The sequence below is a fragment of the Chelonoidis abingdonii genome, chromosome 3 (genome assembly GCF_003597395.2).
Source record: "Chelonoidis abingdonii isolate Lonesome George chromosome 3, CheloAbing_2.0, whole genome shotgun sequence".
NCBI classification, from domain to species: domain Eukaryota; kingdom Metazoa; phylum Chordata; order Testudines; family Testudinidae; genus Chelonoidis; species Chelonoidis abingdonii.
Window position 1 is genome coordinate 152,378,750 of NC_133771.1, and position 21,985 is coordinate 152,400,734.

Here is a 21,985-nt window from a genome sequence, read left to right on the forward strand (position 1 = left end):
CAATGTTGACTAGAGGGGAATGATCACGTCCCTCAATCTGCTGGCAATGCCCCTACTTATACAGCCCAAAATGCCATCAGCCTTCTTGGCAACAAGGGCAAACTGTCGACTCATATCCAGCTTCTCGTCCACTGTAACCCCTAGGTCCTTTTCTGCAGAACTGCTGCCTAGCCATTTAGTCCCTAGTTTGTAGCAGTGCATGGGATTCTTCTGTCCTAAGTGCAGGACTCTGCACTTGTCTTTGTCGAACCTCATCAGATTTCTTTTGGCCCAATCCTCTAATTTGTCTATGACCCTCTATATCCTACCCCTACCCTCCCGCGTATCTACCACTCCGACCAGTTTAGTGTCATCTGCAAACCTGCTGAAGGTGCAATCCATGCCATCCTCCAGATCATTAATGAAAATATTGAACAAAACCAGCCCCAGGACCAACCCTTGGAGCATGCCGCTTGATAGTGATTGTCAGTGATGTTTGAACTCATGCTGCTCCATTTTAATGTTTGGTACGTAGAGGGCCTGATTTTCCATTGCTCTGCTCTGCCCCTTGAGTAGCCACTGATACCGGTACAAAGTGGGTGTTGAGAACTACCATTTTTTATTTAGTAAGTGACTGGCAAAAAAAGGCCTCTAACAGAACAGGGTAATGCAGAACTGGGCCCAGACTATGGATGACTCAAGATACACATGACACTAGATCTGAGCAGAGAATTAGCTTCATAGTCCTTCTACTATTTGCATTGGTAGGAGTCAGCAAAGGGTTTAGGATTGGGAAGATTTACTCTAGCATGTGCTGGAAGCTATCACTAGGTGAGAAGAATGAGATGCAACATTTAGGTTTTAAATCCAGCTGCTAACATGAGTTAAAAGCAGATCTGCTGTGTCTTCACAGATATTGTAATCTGGTTTGGCTAACCTGAGTTTAAAACAGCTCCCTTAACCCTCCCCCCATTTTTTTTGTGGGGGGTAGATCTAGGCAAAGAAATACAACATACTTTGGTAGATGGGATGTGAGTTGGTTCAAGGGAATATGTCACTGATGGAATATGTGAGGTAGGTTAGTAAGGCTTTGTCTATACTGCGCAGAAACTTGTCAGTGAAGCAGCTTTGAATGGGATAGCTCTGGAGGTGTACATACCACCAAGCCACTTAGTGTACAGAAGCTGCACAGTTGCAGCGCTGTAAACAAGCCACCCCAATGAGAGGTGTACAGCTTTCTGCGCCAGGGCTACAGCGCTGCAGTGCCAGTGTAGACATCCTGGTCAATTAGAGTGCTGTAATTGGCCTCCGGGAGGTGTCCCACAATGCTTGTTCTCACCTCTCTGGTCATGGTTTGAACTCTACTGCCCTGCCCTCAGGTGACCAACCGTGAGCCCCACCCCTTAAATACCTTGGAAATTTTGAAAGCCCCCTTGCCATTTCCTCGGTGACGCTTGCACTGGTCTCAGCGCATCTCTCCAGGTGGCCATGCTTGCTCCACGCACCAGGCAATCCCCCACTTGGAACAATGCTGAGCTGCTGGACCTCATCAGTATTTGGGAAGAGGAGCTGTCCAGTCCCAGCTGTGCTCCAGCTGTAGGATACCTACAGACAGATTTCACGATGCGTGACAGAAAGGGGCCATGACCAGGAAACACTGCAGTGCAGGGTCAAAGTGAAGGAGCCTACAACTAGGCACGGGAGGCAAACCACCGCTTCAGTGCTGCACCCACAAGCTACTGGTTCTACAAAGAGCTGTGGATACTTCGGTGGCTCATGTGCCAGTCAAGAGTGGACTGAGGCAGAAGGAGGAAATCTTGAATGAGGAGGGGGAGGGGTACCGGAGGCAGAGGATGACTCAGAGGTCAGAGGTGCATGCAGCCAGGAGCTCTTCTTTATCCTGGAGGAGACTAGCCAGTCACAGCTATTGGAGCTTGGCAAAGTGCAAACAGGAGAGGAGACCCCTGGTAAATGGCTTTGATTTTGGGAATTGCTGAAGCAAATTGTTAGGGACAGGAGGCTTGCAGAAAGCAGGCTTGTGTCTGTATGATGAGTGTACCACCATATGCCTAATCTGAGCGGCGGAACACGGTGTTGATTGACTCCCTCACTTCACGGGAATCAGAGAACTCCACAAAACTCTCATGGAGATACTGGGCAATCTGTTGCTGCAGGTTCTTTGGCAAAGCTGCTTTGTTTCTTGCCCCATTAAGTGTAACTCCTGCACCACTCTGCCATCACTGGAGAGGGGACCATTGCTGCACACAGGTGAGCCACATATGGGCCAGGGCAGAAGCCACAGTCTAGGAGAAATCCTCCCTTGACTCCCTGCTCACCCTCAGCAGCAACACAAGGAACGCTCTGGTTCCAGGCAGCCAAGTCCTTCTCTCTCAGGGAAACTAGAGAGAGTGTCTGTCTCAGTCTCTGGCCTTCAGCCCTCTTATAGGCCCAACTGCGGTCTGATTGGGCTGCTTCCCCCAATCAGCCCAGCTCTTCTCCTGCCACAGCCCTCTCCTAGGGCTGTTTTAAGCCCTTCAGGGCAGGAGCGGGATGACCACCCCGCTACAATTCCATTAATTGAAAGCAAACAGAGCCCTGCAAAGCAACAGGCAATTGTCTTAAACCTTCATAGTCCATAGTCTCCATCAATCGCAATCACCTCCTACTATTACTAGCATTGCATTCCTGAGTATAGCAACAAATGTTAGTGACTTTTAGCTTCAAAGTGCTGCCTCAAGGTATCCCTGATTCTTATGGCCCCCTCCTGTGCCCTTCTAATAGCCCTGGTCTCTGGCTGTTCAAATTCAGCCTCCAGGCACTGAGCCTCAGCAGTCCAGCCCTGAGTGAAGCTTTCATCCTTCCCTTCACAAATATTATGCAGTATATAGCACACAGCTATAAGCATAGGAATATTATCATCGGACAGGTCCAGTCTCCTATATAGGCAGCACCAGCGGGCCTTTAAATGGCCAAAAACACACTCAACAGTCATTCTGCCCTTGCTCAGCCTGTTGTTGAACCACTTTTTGCATGGGGAACCAAGGTTCCCCATGTATGGCTTCACAAGCCACGACAATAAGGGGTAGACAGGGTCTCCCAGGATCAAAATGGACATTTCAACTTCCTCTACGGTGGTCTTCTGGTCCGGGAAGAAAGTCCCTGCTAGCAGCTTGCTGAACAGGCCAATGTTCCGAAAGATGCATGTGTCACACACTTTTCTGGACCAGCCTGCGTTAATTTCCATGAAATGCCCACAGTGAGCCACAGGCACCTGGAGAACCATAGAGAAATACCCCTTCTGCTTAATATACCCCGTGGTTAGATGGGCTGGTGCTAGAATTGGAATATGGGTACCATCTATCACCCCTCTGCAGTTAGGGAAGCCCATTTGTGCAAAGCCATCCACAATGTCACGCATGTTGCCCAGAGTCACAGTCTTTCAGAGCACAATGTGATTAATGGCCCTGCACAATTCCATCAACACGAGTCCAATGGTCAACTTTCCCACTCTGAACTGATTAGCAACTGATCGATAGCAGTCTGGAGTAGCCAGTTTCCACAGTGCAATTGCCATGCACTTTTCCAATGACAGGGCAGTCTCATTTTTGTGTCCTTGTGCCTCAGGGTTGGGGCAAGCTCATCACACAGTCTCATGAATGTGCCTTTTCTCATCTTGAAAGTTCTGCAGCCACTGCTTGTCATCCCAGCCATGCATCACTATGTGACCCCACCAGTCAGTGCTTGTTTCCCTGAGCCCAAAAGCGGTGTTACACTGTGGTCAGCACCTCCATGAATTTCATAAGCAATCTTGTGTCATAGCTACTACACATGGCGAGATCAATGTTGCACTCCTCTTGCCTTTGTAGTTTAAGGAATAACTCCTCTGCCACTCATGACTTGTAAGTGAAAGCGAGCAGCATATTGGTCAACAGTGCGGGATCCATGCCAGCAGACCGAAGAGGCAGAGCACACAGTACACAAACCGTTGAAAGATGACACCAAATGTGCACAGAAGCACAGGGATTGCTGGGATGCAAAGCAATGCATCACGAGGCATTGGAACAGGCCCCAGGATGTCCTGCGACCTCCTCCGCCTTCCCATAACTCTTAGCAGCAGCAGAAGAAGAGATACTCTGTGGGATAGCTGCCCAGAGTGCCCTTCTCCGAATACCGCTGAAAGTGCCACAAGGGTGAACATACTATAGTGTAGGCAGCTGACAGTGTGAACACACAACAGTGATTTCCCTTCAGCGCTTTCCGAGCGCCGCTGTAACTGCCGGCGGTATAACTCTATCCATGTAGACATATCCTAAATGTTACCAGGGGGAGGTCTTAGGTGGACTACTTTTTTGAGAAGGTGGAAAACCATCTGTAGGGGAATTATTCCTTTGATGTTGCAAATATAAATAATCCTGCTGTAAGCATAACAAACTGTTCTATGTATCACAAAGCCAAATAAAACTAAGATGATGTGAAGGATGGCAGAGTTGGATGCACACTAAACTTTCAGAACTGGGTCCAAGGAAAGCAATTAGCAGTCTTTTGTAAGCAAATTAATTGAATAGCTGTGACCTAACTTGCTTTGTCTGCTTCCATTTACTTTTCAGATGAACATTAGATATGTTAGTACATCTGTTTCCAATAAGTGTTTTTTCCATTTTATATTTTTTTAAGGGGCGGGGGGCTTCCTGAGTCCAAAATCAAGGCTCTATCACTCACTCATTGCTTTTCTCTAGTTGCAATTTTAAAAGTGCCAGAAATCTTAATGTGACCCAGGTGACCCATGTTGGCAGCAGATACAAGTCTATATCTCAGGGCCTGGCTAGACATGCCCAAATGGGACTGTTTCCCCTGTGATCACCATCTTTGTGATATTTCACCAAAGGGGGCCCTGTGTGGTCTCTGCCGAAAGCTAAGAACTCACTGACTGTCATGGTTATTATGAGATATAAGTATGGAAAATATTTTAAGAGTTATGTACCATGTAGAGTATTGTGTTCCAAAACTGCTGGATGCGAAACTGGTCCCCTGGGGCTGGATGGCTCGTAGCGCTGACTTAATCAAGAGTGAGAACAATTGACATCTTTTAACCCAGCCCAACCAAGTGTTTACAGTCTAGACAAGGTGCAGGCTTGGGCCTTTATAAATGAACCCAAGACCATGAATAGGGCTGTCAACGGAGCAAACAAAATGCCCTAGTTTTGAAAAGAGACAAAAGATATGGAACTGTACAAATGGAGAAAGAAAGGCACAAGATGGTATCCAGTTCATCAGTGACACTCTGCCAGCATGAGTGTCTCATGAAAAGTGGATCCTTTCCAGCTCTTTCGACTGGACAAGACCTGTGTGGGCTGATCATTGGGTGATAAATCAGACAGGAAAGGAATTTGTTATTAAGTTTGACTTTAAATTGCATTTTATGTTTTTCATCTGTAACCGTATGTTTCCAATCCTTATACTTGCCTCTATTTGAATCTTTATCTTGTGCGTTGTCAAATAACCTTCTATAGCAGGGGTCTCAAACTCAGTTTACCTTAGGGCTAGTGCCAGTCCTCAAATCCTCCCAGCAGGCCAATAGTGTAACTCATGCTGCCCAGAACCTGCACCCCCCCCAAATCCCTCCCCCCAAAACTGTGCCTCCTACCTGCCTAAGGCTCTGGGAGGGAGTTTGGGTGGGGGAGGAGGTCTGGGGGAGGGGATTGGGGTGCAGGGTCTGGCAGGGAATTTGGGTGCAGAGGGATGAGAGGTTGGGCTCCAGGAGGGAGTTTGGGTGGGGGAGGGGTTATGGGATTTAGGCTCTGCAATGGAGTTTGGGTGCTGGGTGCAGGTTCTGGGCTGGGGCAGGGGGCGGGGGATGCAGGACAAGTGCAGGCTCTGAGAAGGAGTTTGGAGATGGAAGGGGTGCAGGCTCTGGGAGNGACTCAGGGACCTGTCGCCAAAGAGCCTGAAGCCGGCCCTTGCCCTGGGCACAAAAATTCCTTGTTATGGCTCTGGGAGTTTGGGTGCTGAGTGCAGGCTCTGGCCTGGGGCAGTGGGTAGGGGGAACGGGAGTAGGGGTTGGGGTGCAGGCTGTGGGAGAGAGTTTGAGGGCAGGAGGGGGTATGTGGGGAGGGGGTAGGGTGCAGGCTCTGGGAGGGGGTCGGGGGATGTGGCGCTTACCTGGGGCTCCAAGGCGGGGTGGGCCAGGGGGCCTCCCACCCCCACAGCTTCCCATTGGCGGCGGGGGCAGTGCGCGGAGGCACAGCCCCGCCCTGGGGCTGCAGGGAGGGACCAGCAGCCACGTGGAGCGACCACAGGAAGTCGCTCAGCTCTGCTGTGCTGCCAGTGGTGGGGGGGGCCCCGGGCCATTTTAAGTCACCTGGGGATGTGCAGCGGGGGAGTGGTCAGGATAGCAGTTGGGGCCAAGGGAGACACCCGGCCCCAAAATTGCTGGAGCCACAAGGAACACATTCGAGAAGCTCTTGGGCTGCAGATGTCCCATTGATTGAGACTTTGAGACCCCTATTCTATAGGGTTTTACTATAGACATAAGCACATGCTATGTGCTAAGATGAGTGTTGAACTGAGGTGAAGCTAGTGACCTGGGGTGCAGCAGCGCCAGAAGTTATCTAGAAGTGGGGTGGCCACTGGCAGCCGAACTGTGTCCCTGCCCTCCCAAACCACCTCTTTCCCCCAAAAGCCCCACCCTCGCACCACCTCTTCCCCTAAGGCCCGTCCCCTGTTTGCTCCTCTCCACGCCTCCCACTCTCATCGCTCACCTTCAAGGCAGGTAAAAAGTGATGGGATCATGACCCTCTAACCCCCCTGTTCTGGTGCCCTGGTGTACAGATAGGTTGGAGAGACCTGTGCCTGGCGGCGAGAGCAGAACTCTGGAGGCTCTCTCTCTCCATAAAGTTAGGCCCAAGTTATCTCTGTTCCACTTCAATGAAGAGCCTAAGGGCTGGGGTGTGCAAAGTGCTAGCCTGTAGAGGGAAAGAGCATGGCTTGCGGAGCCAGAAGTGGGGTGCTTATGTTGCTAGCAGCCCACGATGTTGGGTGAGTTCCCCCAAAGGGCACAGACAAGGCTCCCTTGCACAATAAGCAGCTGGTAGCAATTCACCCAGTACCTCTTGGGTAACCCTGAATGTGTTACACTTAAGGGGGAAATGGGCTGGATCATCAGCTGGTGCAAATCAGCATAACTCCATAGAAATCAATGAATACTGATTTACACAGTCTGAGGATCTGGTGCAGACTGTTGATGTGTACCGCCATTAATATTCTCTACTTGATTTTTTTTTCTGGCTGTCTCAAAGAAAATGAGAAAAATGGGAAAAATCTATTTTAATTTGCAGTTCTTGAGACTCAAAAACTTCAGGAATCATAGAATTATAGGACTGGAAGGGACCTCGAGAGGTCTGTACAATTTAGGGTGTACAAGTTATATGTGATTTTTTATTTCATATATTCTCTTCTGCTTCATGAATCTTATCCCAACTCCTAAGAAATGGACTGTACTTGAATACAGACTCTGGTAGATTTTTGTGAATAAGACTTTTTGTTATGAAAGAACACTGAGCCAACTTCTGCCTTCAATTACTTAGAAATGAATTCCATTGAAGCCAGTGGGAATTGCATGTGAGTATCTGACAGAATCTGGCTGACTGACAAACGATGAAAACCTTGGGACAAATCCTACTTGCTTTATTCATGCATCCATGAGTGCTGTATACCCCCATGGGTACGTTCACATTCATGGAATCATTACATCTAATTACAAAGAGAAATCAAACACTAAAAGAGCTCCTTGTCTTTTCTCTGCAGACAAGGAGGATGACCATGGAGTGTCACTGCTGCAGCATTATTGGCTTCCTCCAGACCCTGTAAAAACCCATCCACAGGGAACTGAATCTGGGATTGGAGAGCGGGGTCCTCTCCATGAGTTGTCCCTCCATCAACTCCAAAGGCATTCTCCCAGCCACCAATATTTATTATTAATAGATATTTACTTTCTGTGGACTATTTGCATGCTGTTGAACCTTTTCCCACTCCGTCCCCAGGGGGACTGCTCTGTCATATTGGCTGAATAGTTATAAATTGAGCTCCTGCAGAGATGTTCTGCCATGGGTCTGCAGACAGCACCAGCTTTTTTGTTTCGTGTTTGTACAGCACCCAGCACTGTGGGGTTCCTTGGTGCTACAGGAAGTACAGAGACATGAGGGTTGATTCTCAGGTACAACGGAGCTCCATTTGGCACAGGTCCTAAGTGGGGAGAACACAGGTGACTGCGCCAACTTTGTGCCTTCTCTATTCTGAGACTGGACTTGCAGCCAGCAGACTGTGGCTCCCAGGGGTTGTTGCAGCAGCTGGGAATAGAAAGAGTGCAGCTGTGCTACAGCCATGCCCCCTTCCCCTCCACCACTTGTCCCTTATGCTATCAGCTGTGAGAAGACTGTAATAGGATCACTACCCCCAGCCCACCACACAGAGAGCCCATTACACCAGGTGAATTCCCGAATGACCAGCCCTACCTTCAGGGAGATTATTTTCAGTTGCAATATATTTTTGTTTTCTTTTGACTTGATTTATCTGGTGCCTGTATAATCTTTAGTCTGACTGTTTCACCACCTGTTAACTGTGCGTTGACACCCTACAGTTGTCACATGGGACTTTTGGACTGTGGAGACACAGAAACAGTGATGGGAGGAAGGGCAGAAAGAATTCAGGAATAGTGTTACATTAATTTGATTTACAAAGTTCCAATCTTATGAAAATCACCGTTTCCATAAAATCCACTTTTAAGAGCAAGATGGCATCTCGGTGAAACACTTACCTTAAGATCTAACCAGGACTAAGCCCTAAGCAGAAAGTTCCTGAACACTAGCTTTTTAGTTCCTTTTGATTGCTATCCACCTCCCCATGATGTTGAAAATTTCCCCTCCCACCTTCTCTCTCTTATTTGTGTACGTGTTTCCACTTTTCACCTTACTTTGCTCTGGCAAGGGGAAAGTTAGGGGTCACCACTGCAGCTTCTTCCAGTTCCAGAGAAATCTTGCCAAAATTATTGCCCTAAGGTAAGAATTCCCAACTCTCTCCTTTTTGAAGTATGGGCAACTGGAAAAAGGAAGACACCAACTCTGCGGAATTCACCCTGCAATTGGGTTCTCCTTCTCTCACTTCCCCTTGAGATACAGCATATAAGTCACTATGAGTTTCAAATGCAAGTAACAGACCGTTTTAGCTACTATTTATTAATTAATCCTTCAGCAGCTCTACCTCTTGAGTTACTATGCTCTCTACAGTAGTTTGCTCCATCACAGAGATAATGCTTCTTACCTGCCTCAGAAGAGTATTGTGAGTCTAAGTTCATGAATATTTATGAAGCACTCTGAGCCCCTTGGGAAGACTATGCTATGAAGTGCAAAGCAGTAATAATATTGTCTCTCTCTGAGAGTTCTGTTTTGTTTAAATGATCCCAGAGATAGAGAGGGTCATGCCCACTTATATTGAATACAGGCTAGTTGGTATTAGATTTAATACATGACAGGCAGATCAGAGACCGCTGCCTAGCACGCTGACCAATATTATCTCATTATTTACTTATACTCTCCCATCTGTCTATCCATCGGTTGTCTCTTGTCTTATACAGTACTTAGATTGTAAGCTCCAGGGGGCAGGGACCGTCCTTTTGTTCTGTTTGTACAGTGCCTCGCACAGTGGGGTCCCCGGGCACTATGATCATACAAATTATGGTGATCATAATAATACAGTATGGCAAGTCCTACGTTCTTCATATATGGCCAGTGTTTGGGCAACTGAAGGAGACAGTTGCTTCACTGAAAGCATTTGCACTTTTACTCCGTTCATTAAACTGCTCTTTATCAATTCATCTAATGCCAGGTGGGAGATGTCAGGCTCAGAAACAACCTTTTTAACTATGAACAGTTAAAAGCCTACTGCCCTCCTACTCTTTTTTTCTTTTTTAAATAATTTAAGGCTACAGCTACAGCTACAACATATGTCTGCAAAACTTATGTCTCTCAGGTGTGTAAATATTCCATCCCCTAACCCCCCAGAGCAACATGTTAGATGACATAGGTAATCGCGTGCACAGTGCTATGTCAGCGGGAGAGCTTCTCCCACTGACATAGCTTATGCCACACGCAGAGATGGGGTTTTTATGCCAACCAGAATGCTCTCTCCTGTCGGCATAGAGCATCTTCACCAGACGTGCTGCGCCGCTACAGTCCAGTACTTATAGACATACATACCCTAACATTTTTATTGTTTTTGTTCTATTTTTTCTAACATTGGAGATCCTTAGTCCCTTTAAAGGCTACTTAGACATGCAGTAAGTGGCTCTGGGTGCTTCTGTGGCCAACTGATCCAACTTGACATTCTCTTTATCACTCAGAGAAATGGCTCTCTTTTCTTCCCTAAGAAGGCAGGCTGCTTCAGGAATGCAGGGGTGGAAAAACCTTGCAAAAACAGACTTTTTTTTTCTCCCCATGATTTCCAGTATTTGATGGTATCTGCTGGCTTGGAAATACCACGAGAATAGCCTTATTCTTGGTATTTCCTGTCCTGGCTAATATCCATATACATCTACACTTGATGGTTTATATATTTGTTTAATCACCAAACATTTTCCAAATGCAGAAAAGCTTCAAGTCAGTTGTTATTTTATCTGAATTGCTGTAGCCTAGAAAAATGCAGATGGAGACAAAATGACATAACAAGTTAGAATTTAAATGCTGATCTTCAACTTCCTACAAGAAGTTTTTATTGTTTTTGATTTATGAAATTATTTTTTTCATTCAAGCTCAAACTACAACTAGGTGAAATGTTAAATGGTCTGCTTAAATGACCCCCGTCTCCTCCAGCTGTGTTTGGGAAATCTCCCACCATTGACTCTGTCCCTGCTGGAAATGCTAATGTTGATCAACCAGCAGCATTATCCTCAGTTTTTGGTGGGGTGGGGATGATAAAGTCACCTGAAAAGAGGAGAAGAAGGGATGGCCATGGTTGAGAAAATCTCAGTTGTTTATATAAGGCATGTACCTTGTAACAGTTTGCTCATCTGTATATTACTGTGTGTCTTTTTTCAATGGTATGCTGTTGGGGACAGGGATTGTGTCATTGTACACCTCTATCCCGATATAACGCGACTCAATATAAGGCGGGTTCGCATACAAGGCGGTAAAGCTCTGTCATGCTGCTCTAAGCAGCGTGTTAAGGATGCCAGGCCAGGCTGGGGCCGAGGGGTTCGATAAGGGGCAGAGGGTCTCGGGGGTGGTCAGTGGCTCCCCCCCGCCAGGGTCTGGGTGGCAGGAGCTGTGGGATGGCACTTTTGGGGGGCCCACAGTCCCAGAGTGGCCCAGGGGATTAGCAGGGGGCTGGGAGAAACCCGGTCTGCTTCCCTCACCCCAGCCCCAGCCATGTCACTCAGGGGAGGGGATTTGGGGGAAGGGATCCACCCTGCACTCAGCAGCAGAAGCGGAACAGCCCAGCCCCAGCCCGCTCCACTCCGCCAGCTCCCGGCTGCAGCACTCTGCTTCCCACCGCAGGTGAGTATGGGGGGCATCCTTTCCCCAACCTCCCCATGTTCACTGGCAGTGGCTGGAAGCAGAGCAGCCCAGCCCCAGCCAGCTCAACTCCGCCAGCTCCCAGCCATGATGCTCCGCTTCCGACCGCAGGTGAGTGCAGCACCTTTCCCCAGCCACCCTCCAGCAACACAGCTGAGGCTGGAGCAAGGAAAGTGGAGTGGGCTGGGGCCATGTTGCTCCGCTTCCCGCCACAGGTGAGTGCAGGGAGGCATCCTTTCCCCAACCTCCCCACACTCACCGACAGTGGGAAGCGGAGAGCTGTGGCGCTGGGAGCTGGCGGAGTGGAGCGGACTGGGGCCGGGCTGCTCCATTTCCTGCCACTGCCAGTGAGTGCCTGTCAGGAGGTGTGGGGGTGTGGATAGGGGTCGGAGCAGTCAGGGGACAGGGAGATTGGGTAGGGGGTGGGATCCTGAGGTTGATTAGGGATGGGGGTCTCTGGAGGGGGCAGTCAGGGAACAAGGAACGGGGGCACAAAGCAAGTTTGATATAACGCGGTCTCACCTATAACACGGTGAGATTTTTTGTCTCTCGAGGACCGTGATATATCAGGATAGCGGTGTATGTGTTTGGAATGCAGTTGGCATGCCCTGGATGCTCCTGCAATCCAAATAATAATAAAATAAATGCCCAATATTGGTCTTTTCAAAACAGTAACAGTGTGATACTCCCTGTGCTCTGACATGCAAACACAGATGTCAGGGAAAGGTCAAATTTTGGCTGATTCAATTAAGTGTGAACAGGTGCCTCCAGACCACCATGAAATAGCTGTCTGGGTAAGCCACTCTAATAGGGTTTCTGGGATTCTCTTCTATCACTGTGTGTAACTTTAAACCATCCTGTGATAACAGAGACTTTAATGAATCAGACTGCTTGACAAAGACACCCTTACAATTACCATTCAGTCATAAAAATGAATCTGTAAAAAAAAATTTTTATTCTGACAGTAGTCCGGATTGCCCCTGCTGTTGAAGTACTCTTGGGAGGGATCATGATGAAGGGAGTAAAACTTCTGCTATGGAGTTTCTGGATGGGGTGGAACTAGAAACTTTTCCCAAAAATCATTTCAGTAGCAGGGGATGGGGTTTATTTGACTCCATGTGGAACAAGCCGTGGTTCAGACACCCAAATTCTGTAGCTCTCCCAGAATCTGCAGAAGGCTGGGATCTTCCATGCTAGGGCTATTGTGTGTGTGTGTGTGTGTGTGTATGTGTGTGTGTGTGTATAGATATCTAGATATATAGATATATATATATACTGTACTAATCTATACTGAAGTTGTGTGGAGTGTAAAGAAATCCAGAGTTTGGCCCAGCACATTGACATTAAAATGTATGCTACCTAATGCTAATAACTGCTCAATTTTTAAATGTTTGTTCACATTTCTTAAGGATTCTTTCAATCCACTGTGGGCAGTTCTGTCACTTCCTTTTTAGGCAATGTCTTTAAATTAAACTGACTCGACAAATATTCTTCATTGTCAAGCAGTGATGTGTACAATTGTGCTTGTACATGGCTATTTCTATAAACAGTTTCCTTTTAGGGGAAAAAAATCAATTTACAATGCAGAATACCATTAGTCTTCATTCATGGGAGATGGATGTGTGACGGTTGCTGTGTACTCTACCTGCTAACTGAAATTCAATATGCTTTGCGAGCTCTGCCACAAAGAAGTTTATAATAAAATTATCACCTGCCATATCCCAGCTTTCCAGCTCAACCAAATCTTTTCACTTATATAAGCAAAAAGTCTGCAGATGATAGATTTGCTGTAGGGCAGCCACACATTAATCTATAATCTTCAATTTTAACTTTCCCCTTCAGTGAGTCACTGAGTAATCCACTTGAGGAGATTTTCTATACTGAAATCTTCTTTTCCATTGACCTAATCTTCCCAGAGCTGTTAAGTGCTTTCTTTAATCGGGGGTATGTATATGATAGAAGAAAGTTAAAAAAATATTTTTGGGTAGGTGGGGGTTATCCCTAAAAGAAAATTGTACTATAAGGAAAATATTACCAAAGATGCTGGACATTCAGAAACTGGACAAATCAGGAATTAATCACTGCTCCTACAGAAGAATGTTTTAGAAAATAAACTATGACAATTGTGATGTTTCTTTTTTCTCATTATATTAGTGTTTGTATATTTCCTTAAAATTAAATCAAATGTCCAAATTATTAAAAGAAAAGGAAAAAAAGAAAGTGGGTCAGATCCTCAGTTGGTGTAAATTGTCACAGGTCCAATTTGTACAACTGAGGATCTGCCTCAGTATCAGGTAGACTTCACTAATTTAGGCCCAGATTGTCTCCTAAACTCTAAAGCTCTGTAAAAGACTGGAAATTCTCAACCTGATCCAAAGCTCTTTGAAGTGAATGGCCGTCTGTTAAGTTTTCCCTCTATAGTATCCTTGCAATCTTTTCCCCATTGGAGTAAGGTTTGGCCCTTGCGGAATGCATAGCGAAGTTTCATCCCAAAACATGGGGGTGGTTCAGATCTCAGTGGACCCATCAGATACCAGATCTCTCCACAGAGAAGTGCTCTGTGAGGACTGGGTATGTCTACCTTGCAGATGGGTCTCGGGCTAAGGGGCAGTTTAATTGCAGTATAGATGTTCAGGCTTGGGCTAGAGCCTGAGCTCTTATAGAGTTCCAGAGGCCAGTCTCCAGCCCAAGCCCAAATGTCTGCCCCACAAGCCCAAGTCAGCTGGCATGGGCCAGCTGCAGATGTCTAATTACAGTGTAAACATATCCTGTGAGTTTCTATATTGTCTCAGAAGTTGTTGGCTGATCTCGAAGCTCCATGGCAACTTCATTGCAGGAGAGCACTGCTGCAAAGGCCATCCCTAGCCACTGCCCCAGGAGCTTTCCACAGCACTGAGGAGTGCACTGCAGAGAAAAGTTAATACTGTATCAGAGTGCCACCTACGCACTCATCAATAGTATTTCTAGTCATATATAAGTGGACCTCAGAGTTTTCCCAGCCATGTACTGCCTCAGCCCAGCCCAGTGTGATTGCTGATCTGAAATCCAGACCTGACAGGATTCTAGTATGGGATGGGTGCCTCTTGAACTCATATATACCTGGCATTTCAATTGTTTTCTCTGGTAATTTATTCCTGATGTTTATGTTGGGGGAATTACAAAAACATTTAATAAATCTTTAATTCTTAATTTAGAGGCTCACTTGCCCCCACCATCCTGTCTGCAGAGCTAGAGCCAATGGGCCTCAAGTCCTCCCTGACATCAGTGGAATTACACCAGGGATGAATTTGGCCCACTATAGTTTATACATAACAGCTAAGCTGTTGTGTATAAAATTACTGGCTAGCTAAGTATACTGAAGGAGAGTGTAAAACATTCTTTTAGAGACTGCCTGTGTGAGGACTTACTCCAATAGTTGAGCAAAATAGAAGAATTTTCAAAAAGGAAAATCTGAACCTGATCTTAAATGATATTGGCTCTAAAGTACTGTTTTTCATTCTCTATTCAAGAATAGTGCAGAGGTGTCAGTCCTTACAGGCCAAACCAGCCCATAAACACAAGTTGGGCCTCTGCATTTCATTGAAGCTCTGCAATCCATGGGGCATCCCTCTGACCCTCTTAGGACTGGATGGGAAGGAAACAACATACCTACTTTAGAGATTCTCTTCGCTTCCCCCAGCAATAGAACTGGAAGAGAAGGCCACCAAAGACCTGATTTCCCCTTTCTAGCAGCTTAGGGCCCCATCCATCCTTGGAACCTCATGAATTATATCCAGCCTCATGAATTATAAGGCCTGCCCTGTTTATTTGCTTTACTGCAGCTCAGTTTAGGGTTTTTTAGCATAATTTTTTTTGATGTGGTTAAAAAAAGCCAAGAACAATCATTTCAGGAACCCTAAACTAAGTGACTCTAATTTGCTTCCAAGAACTCGGTGTCAACAGAATGACAAGACAAAGAACAAAGTGCACGTAATTATAGCTAATGGACAGTTCTAGAGCCAGTCACTTGCATGCTTATTAATTCTTATATGTGGATTTTGTAAAGCCCTTTTTTATTAAGTCATCTATTAATACAATGTTGCAAAATTTAAAATATCTCTAAAATGATTTTTTTCTAGTTCCTGAGTCATATCAGTGGCATCTTGCATCTGGAGCCAAAGAACACACATCACAGGAGTAATCTCCCTATAAAAACAGCTAATACTCCTTGTATAAAATCAGATCCATGTGGTAAATGGACTAAAATAAAATGAATAAATATGTGTATTTAATTATAGCACTGGATTCTGAAATCAGAGGCAAAGAGAAAGTTACTGTGGGGTTTCAAAAGATAACAAAGGCCCATGCACTGAAACATCTGCTCATCTCTGTAATGATTCTATCTCCCATCACAATAAAATCAGAACATTTCCCAAGTGTTCAGAAAAATCGCAAAAGCACCCTCTCTGTTTTATCCCCATTTGTAGAACTAACAATTTGAATAAATAATTGAATTTTCATGTGCGTATATATAGACCTTATTGAGGGAATTCAAGGAAATGAATTTTGCATTTATAATTTTGAATGCACTGAGATCTGTGGTTCATACTTATTTCTGAAAGTAGTATGTTCTACTGATAGTAATGTTGAGACTATTGCCTTGCTCGTGAGAGAGCCTTTTTTGGTTTTGTTGTTACAATGGAGCATAGCTGTTGTGGAAGTTCATGATCACAGTTGGAAAGGTCATGGAGTTAGTTATTTCAGTGCATGTTTGTATGGAGACAAGCCCTTAGATAGTTAGCTCCACTCCCCTGGGCGTCTTTGACTTTCAATACTAATACTTTGTATATCTTGCATTTGGTATTGAGCAGGGAGCCAGTATAGAAAGTGGAGCATTGAGGTGATGTGCTCTTGGTGACCTCTGTTGCTAAGCAGACAGGCTGCTGTACCAAATGGTGCTTTTTCTAGAGAAGAGTTGCAGTAATTGAACCTTGAGTTCCCAAATGCATGTCTGGAGCTTAGTCTACACTATGAAGTTTTGTTGGCATGGCTATGTCAGGTAGGAGTATGAAAAAATCAGAACACCTAGCCAGCGTAGCTATGCTGGCAAAACTCCTGGTGCAGATGCAACTATGCTGACAGGAGAGTGCTTCAGTGGCTTTAGCTAATGTTGTTTAGGGCACACCAGAACTGGACAAGTGTTCCAGCTGCAGTCACAGCAGTGCCAAATGCAGATGTAAAATAACCTCATTACTCCTACTCAAGATTCCTCTTTTACTCATCCTAGGACTGCATTAGCTCTCTTGGCCACAGCATCAAACTGGAACTTCATATTCTGCTGATTATCAGTGCCAGGTTTACAATGGCTTCATGGAGATGAGCCTTGCACTGCGCCCTGAGATTCTGCCAGCACACTGGCTTTCCCCTGCCATCACTTGCTCCTCTCCGCTCCCTGGCCTAGGGTGACCAGACAGGAAGTGTGAAAAATCGGGCCAGGGGCGGGGAGTAATAGGAGCCTATATAAGAAAAAGACCCACAAATCGGGACTGTCTATATAAAATCGGGACATCTGGTCACCCTGCCTGGCCCCATCTGCCAGTTTCTCTCTGCCCCCTGGTCAGACCCCAGTGCACCTCTGGCTCTGGCCAGTCTCTGCTTCTCATCTCCACCTGAGCCTGGCCAGTCTTGTCCAGTTGAGGGGGGGACAGTGCGGGAGGGCTTGGCTGGGCCCCTCCAGGCAAGTGGGTCCTGAGGGAGCCCAGTCAGGGCAGGTCCTGGCCTGGCTGATTGTGCCACTTCCAAGGAGCTGGAGCAATTCCTGGCCCTGGGACCATCCCTGGCTGCGCAACTGGCTCAGCCCGGCAGACACGTCAACTCCCAACAGGGCTGGTGAGTGCGGCCAGGAGGCAGGGTTGGGGGAATGGGTCTCTGGGGAGTCTGGGGAGGTGCTGGGCTGTGAGGAGGTGCAGGGTCGGCTTTAGGAAGTGCAGGGCCCAATTCGAACACTTTCGGCTGGGCCCTGGCAGGGATGACTTAAAAAGAAGAAAGTGTAAGAAAAAGCCTTCCATTTCTTCCATGTATTATTTACTTTCTATAAGTATATATAAATAATAAAATTGCATATTATGTACATTGCATCATATATGCTGTTGATTGGTTATTATGACTGCCATTTCACATGTGTGGGTCCCTGCCACTCCCTGGGGGTGTGCACATGTGTGGGTCCCTGCTGCTTCCTGCTCCCCTCATTGAAGCAGGTGTGCAGGTTACTGGCCTGGGAACTGCAGGGCAGCAGTGGACATGGGGCTGGTTCGAAGCAGGGCAGGGGCTGACTGGAGGTAGAGTCTGGCTGCAGGCAGGGCAAGGGGTGTGGGGCTGGCTGGAAACAGGGGAATGTGGGGCAGACTGGCTTTAGGCAGGGCCACAGGGGGGTGCAGCAGGGGTTGGCAGGGCTGGAGACAGGAGTATGGGACTTGCTGGCTTCAGGCAGGGGGGTGCAGCAGGGGTTGGCTGGAGACAGGACAGGGCGGGCAGGGGTGTGTGGCAGGGGTTGGCTGGAGACAAGGCAGGGGGTTTGGTAGGGGCTGGCTGTGGGCAGGGGGTACAGAGCTGGTGGCAGGCAGTGGGGGGCGGGGCTGGGGCGGGCAGGACAGGAGGTGCAGCAGAGGCAGCTGGAGCCCCGGCCCTTTAAATAGCCCCCAAGCCCCCCACTATCCCAGGGTTCTGGGGGCTATTTAAAGGGCCCAGGGCTCCCCTGCTTCTACGCTGCCCTGGACCTTTTAAATAGCCGCGGGAGCCCTGGGGAATGCATGGGGGCGGTGGGGCTCCAGCAGCTATTTAAAGGACCAGGGTGGCAGAGGCAGCTGGAGCCCTGGCCCTTTAAATAGCCCCCAGAGGCCCCCACTACCCCAGGGATCTGGGGGCTATTTAAAGGGCCCGGAGCTCCAGCCAGGGGCACAGGGCTTGCCGCGTTCTAGCCAGAGCTCCAGCCAGGAGAACAGGGCCGCGGGGCTTGTCGTGCTCCGGCCAGAGCTCCAGCCGGGGCCGCGGGGCTTGTCGCGCTCGGGCCAGAGCTCCGGCCAGAGCTCCAGCCAGGAGAGCGGGGCCATGGGGCTTGCAGTGCTCTGGTCAGAGCTCCAGCTGAGAGAGTGGGGCTGTGGGGCAGCCGTATTCCCGCCAGCGATTTGGTCAGGGGAGCGGGGCCATGGAAGACCCTGGAGCAGAGCGCAGCCGGGGTAAGTAAAAAAAATTCAAAAAGCTGCTAAAGCGCGGGGCCCTCTTAGGCGCGGGGCCCAATTCCCAGGGATCGGGTGAATCGGCCTAAAGCCGGCCCTGAGGAGGTGGGGAAGATCTGTGTGTGTTGGGGCACTAGAGAGTGGAGGTTCTGTGAGGATGCTGGGCAGTTGTGGTGGGGCTGTGAGCAGGGGGGCGCTGGGCAGGGGGGGAGTTGTGCAGGACACTGTGCATTTGTGTCATGGTCTGGGGGCGGGCCCTGGGCATAGTGGGTTCAGGGGGGCTCTGGCCATAGGGAATCAGGGGGATGTTCTGATGTTGGAGTGGAGGGGCTGTGTGGTGTGGCATGGGCCCACCCCCAAGGAGAAGGGGCATGCTGGCAGCACAGGGTCAGGTGGGCCAGTGTGTGTCTGGCAACTGCTGGTTTGTAAATAGTGCCCTTGCACTGGGCTGGGCCACCCCTGCCATGCAATGCCTCATTGCCTCTGGCTGGCCCCTTGCTCTGGGGACTGACTTCCCCGCACCATGTTCCATTGCCTCCATGGGGGCCCACAAATATGTTTGGCGCCAGGCCCACAAAAGGTTAATCCAGCCCTACTGATTATCCACCACAACCCATAAATCTTTTTCATTGTCACTGCTTCTCAGGACAGAGGCCCCCATCCTGTAAGTATGGCTTGCATTTTTTGTTCCTAGGTGTGTACATTTAGCCCTCTTTTAATACGTAGCGTTTGCTTACATCCAGATTACCAAGCGATCCCGATTGCTTTGAATCAGTGACTTGCCCTCTTTATTATTTACCACTGCCCCAAGTTTTGTATCATCTGCAAACTTTGTCAGTGATGATTTTATTTTCTTCAGTTGATAAAGATGTTAAACACTGTAGGGCCAAGAACCAAACCCTGCAAAATCTCACTGGAAACAAATCTGCTCAGTGATGATTTTTTTTTCAGTTAGCCAGTTTTCAATCCATTTCATGTGTGCCATGTTATTTTTATATTGTTCTAGTTTTTTAATTAACACATCATGCGGCACCAAGTCAAGTGCCTTACAGAAGTCTAACTATATTATGTCAGCACTATTCCCTTTGTCAGCCAAACTTGTAATCTCATCAAAGAAAGATATCAAGTTAGTTTGAAAGGATTTATTTTCCATAAAACCATGTTGATTTGTATTAATTACATTACTCTTCTTTAGTTCGGTAATAATTGGGCAATACTTGCAGCCATAGCTATTTGGGTATCCGGTATTACTGAGGAGTCTGAAAGGACCTTAATGCTGTGAAAGGCCCTTAATGCTATGAAATAGTCTGTGGGTAGATTTTTGGTAGGGAGGTGAGTTTTTTCAAAGCATTTCCCCTTTTTTACCAACAAGATTTGCCTTTGTGCCTGAGTTCATCTTCCATCAGGTGCTGATCTTGCTTCAGCACTGAGAAGATTGAAGATGTTGCTGCTTATATTTGATAAGTTAAGGGGTCTATTACAGGAGTGGGTGGGTGAGGTTTTGTGGCCTGCAATGTGCAAGAGATCAGACTAGATTATCATGATGGTGCCTTCTGACCATAAAGTCTATGATATAGAGCAGTGGCTCTCAACCTTTCCAGACTACTATACCCCTTTCAGGAGTCTGATTTGTCTTGAGTATCCCCAAGTTTCACCTCACTTAAAAAGTACTTGCTCACAAAATCAGACCTAAAAATACAAAAGTGTCACAGCACACTAGTACTGAAAATCTGCTTACTTTCTCATTTTTAACAGTAAACCAATAAAATAAATCAACTGGAATATAAATATGGTACTTACATTTCAGTGTATAGTATATAGAGAAGTATAAACAAATCATTATCTATATGAAATTTTAATTTGTACTGACTTCCTAGTCCTTTTTATGTAGCCTGTTATAAAACTAGACAAATATTTAGATGAGTTGATGAACATTTTGGAAGACCTCTGCATACCCGCAAGGTACACGTACCCGTGGTTGAGAACCACTGATATAGAGAACCTATATAAATGCATGTGTGCACACATTGTGTGTACATCCCAAGCTGTCCAGTTAGCTCCCCCAATGGCCTCATGTAGATAGTGAAAAAGATAGGAGACAGGATCATGGTCCATGCTCCTCTAAGTGGAAGGCTCTACGTAGCGGATTTTCTAGGGCCTGGACTGGAACCACAAAGTGTTAAGTGTTGCAATTCTGTTTGTCTTAAAGCCTAACCTGTAGGTGCCTAGAAAATCACTGGAATCCAAAACGCTGATTTAGGCTGCTAGTTTCCCTGTACAATAAAAGAGCATAGGCAACCAATGGGATGGCATGCAAGGTCAAGTGCCCCCCCCCCTCCGCTTTCTGCTTGGCCTGCTGGGCAGGGGGGAAAGAGGGGCTCCCTTCTGCTGCACGTGCCCCTTGGCATGCTCAGCAAGGCCAGCTTTATGAACGGCAGGGTCCGATTTGAATACCCAGCAGCGGTCCGGGGCTTCGGCTGACTTTGGCAGCACTTCGGTGGCGGGGGGTCTGCTCAGAATTTTCCGTGGCATCGAAGAACCCCCCCACCCTGCTGAAATGCCGCCGAAACCCCAGAGCAGACCTCCACACACCGCCAAAATGCTGCCAAAGCCCCGGAGTGGACACCACCACCCCGCCGCAGGGTGAATAAAAGAAATAATAATTAAAAGATGCCTAAGGCACGGGGCCCTCTTAGGCGTGGGACCCAATTTTGGGGAATTGGCTTAAAGCTGGCCCTGATGCTCAGCCCCTGTCTCTGGCAACTGGATCCGGGTGGGGAGTGGGTCACCACTGCCTTCCTACCCTGGCTCTCTCTTACGCAGCAACCCAGAGCAGCCAGCTTCTGAGAAGGGGCTTCCTCCCCTCCCACTCCCCATCTGGGCCCGGTTGCCAGGGAGAGCAGCCAAATGTGTTGGAGGGGCAGGTGCAGCAGGAGAAGGACAGAGCACCACCCCACCCCCACAGGTAACTCTGGTGGGGAGGGAACAGCGCAGCAGCCCTGGGCTTGGCGCAGGGCAGGGTGTCACTGGGGAAGATGCCAGAAGCAGGTTCCCTGGCCTCTGCTCAGCCAGAGGTAGGGGCATTGCTTGTGCCCCGCATCTCCCTTGATGAGGTGACTGCGAGCTCTGGGGAGACACTGGTGCTGTGAGTCTCCTCAGGCCGGGACTGGCCCCAGCCAGGCCCAGAGGCACCTGCTCCCAGCTCCTGTGGCCCAGCCCCCCAGAAGC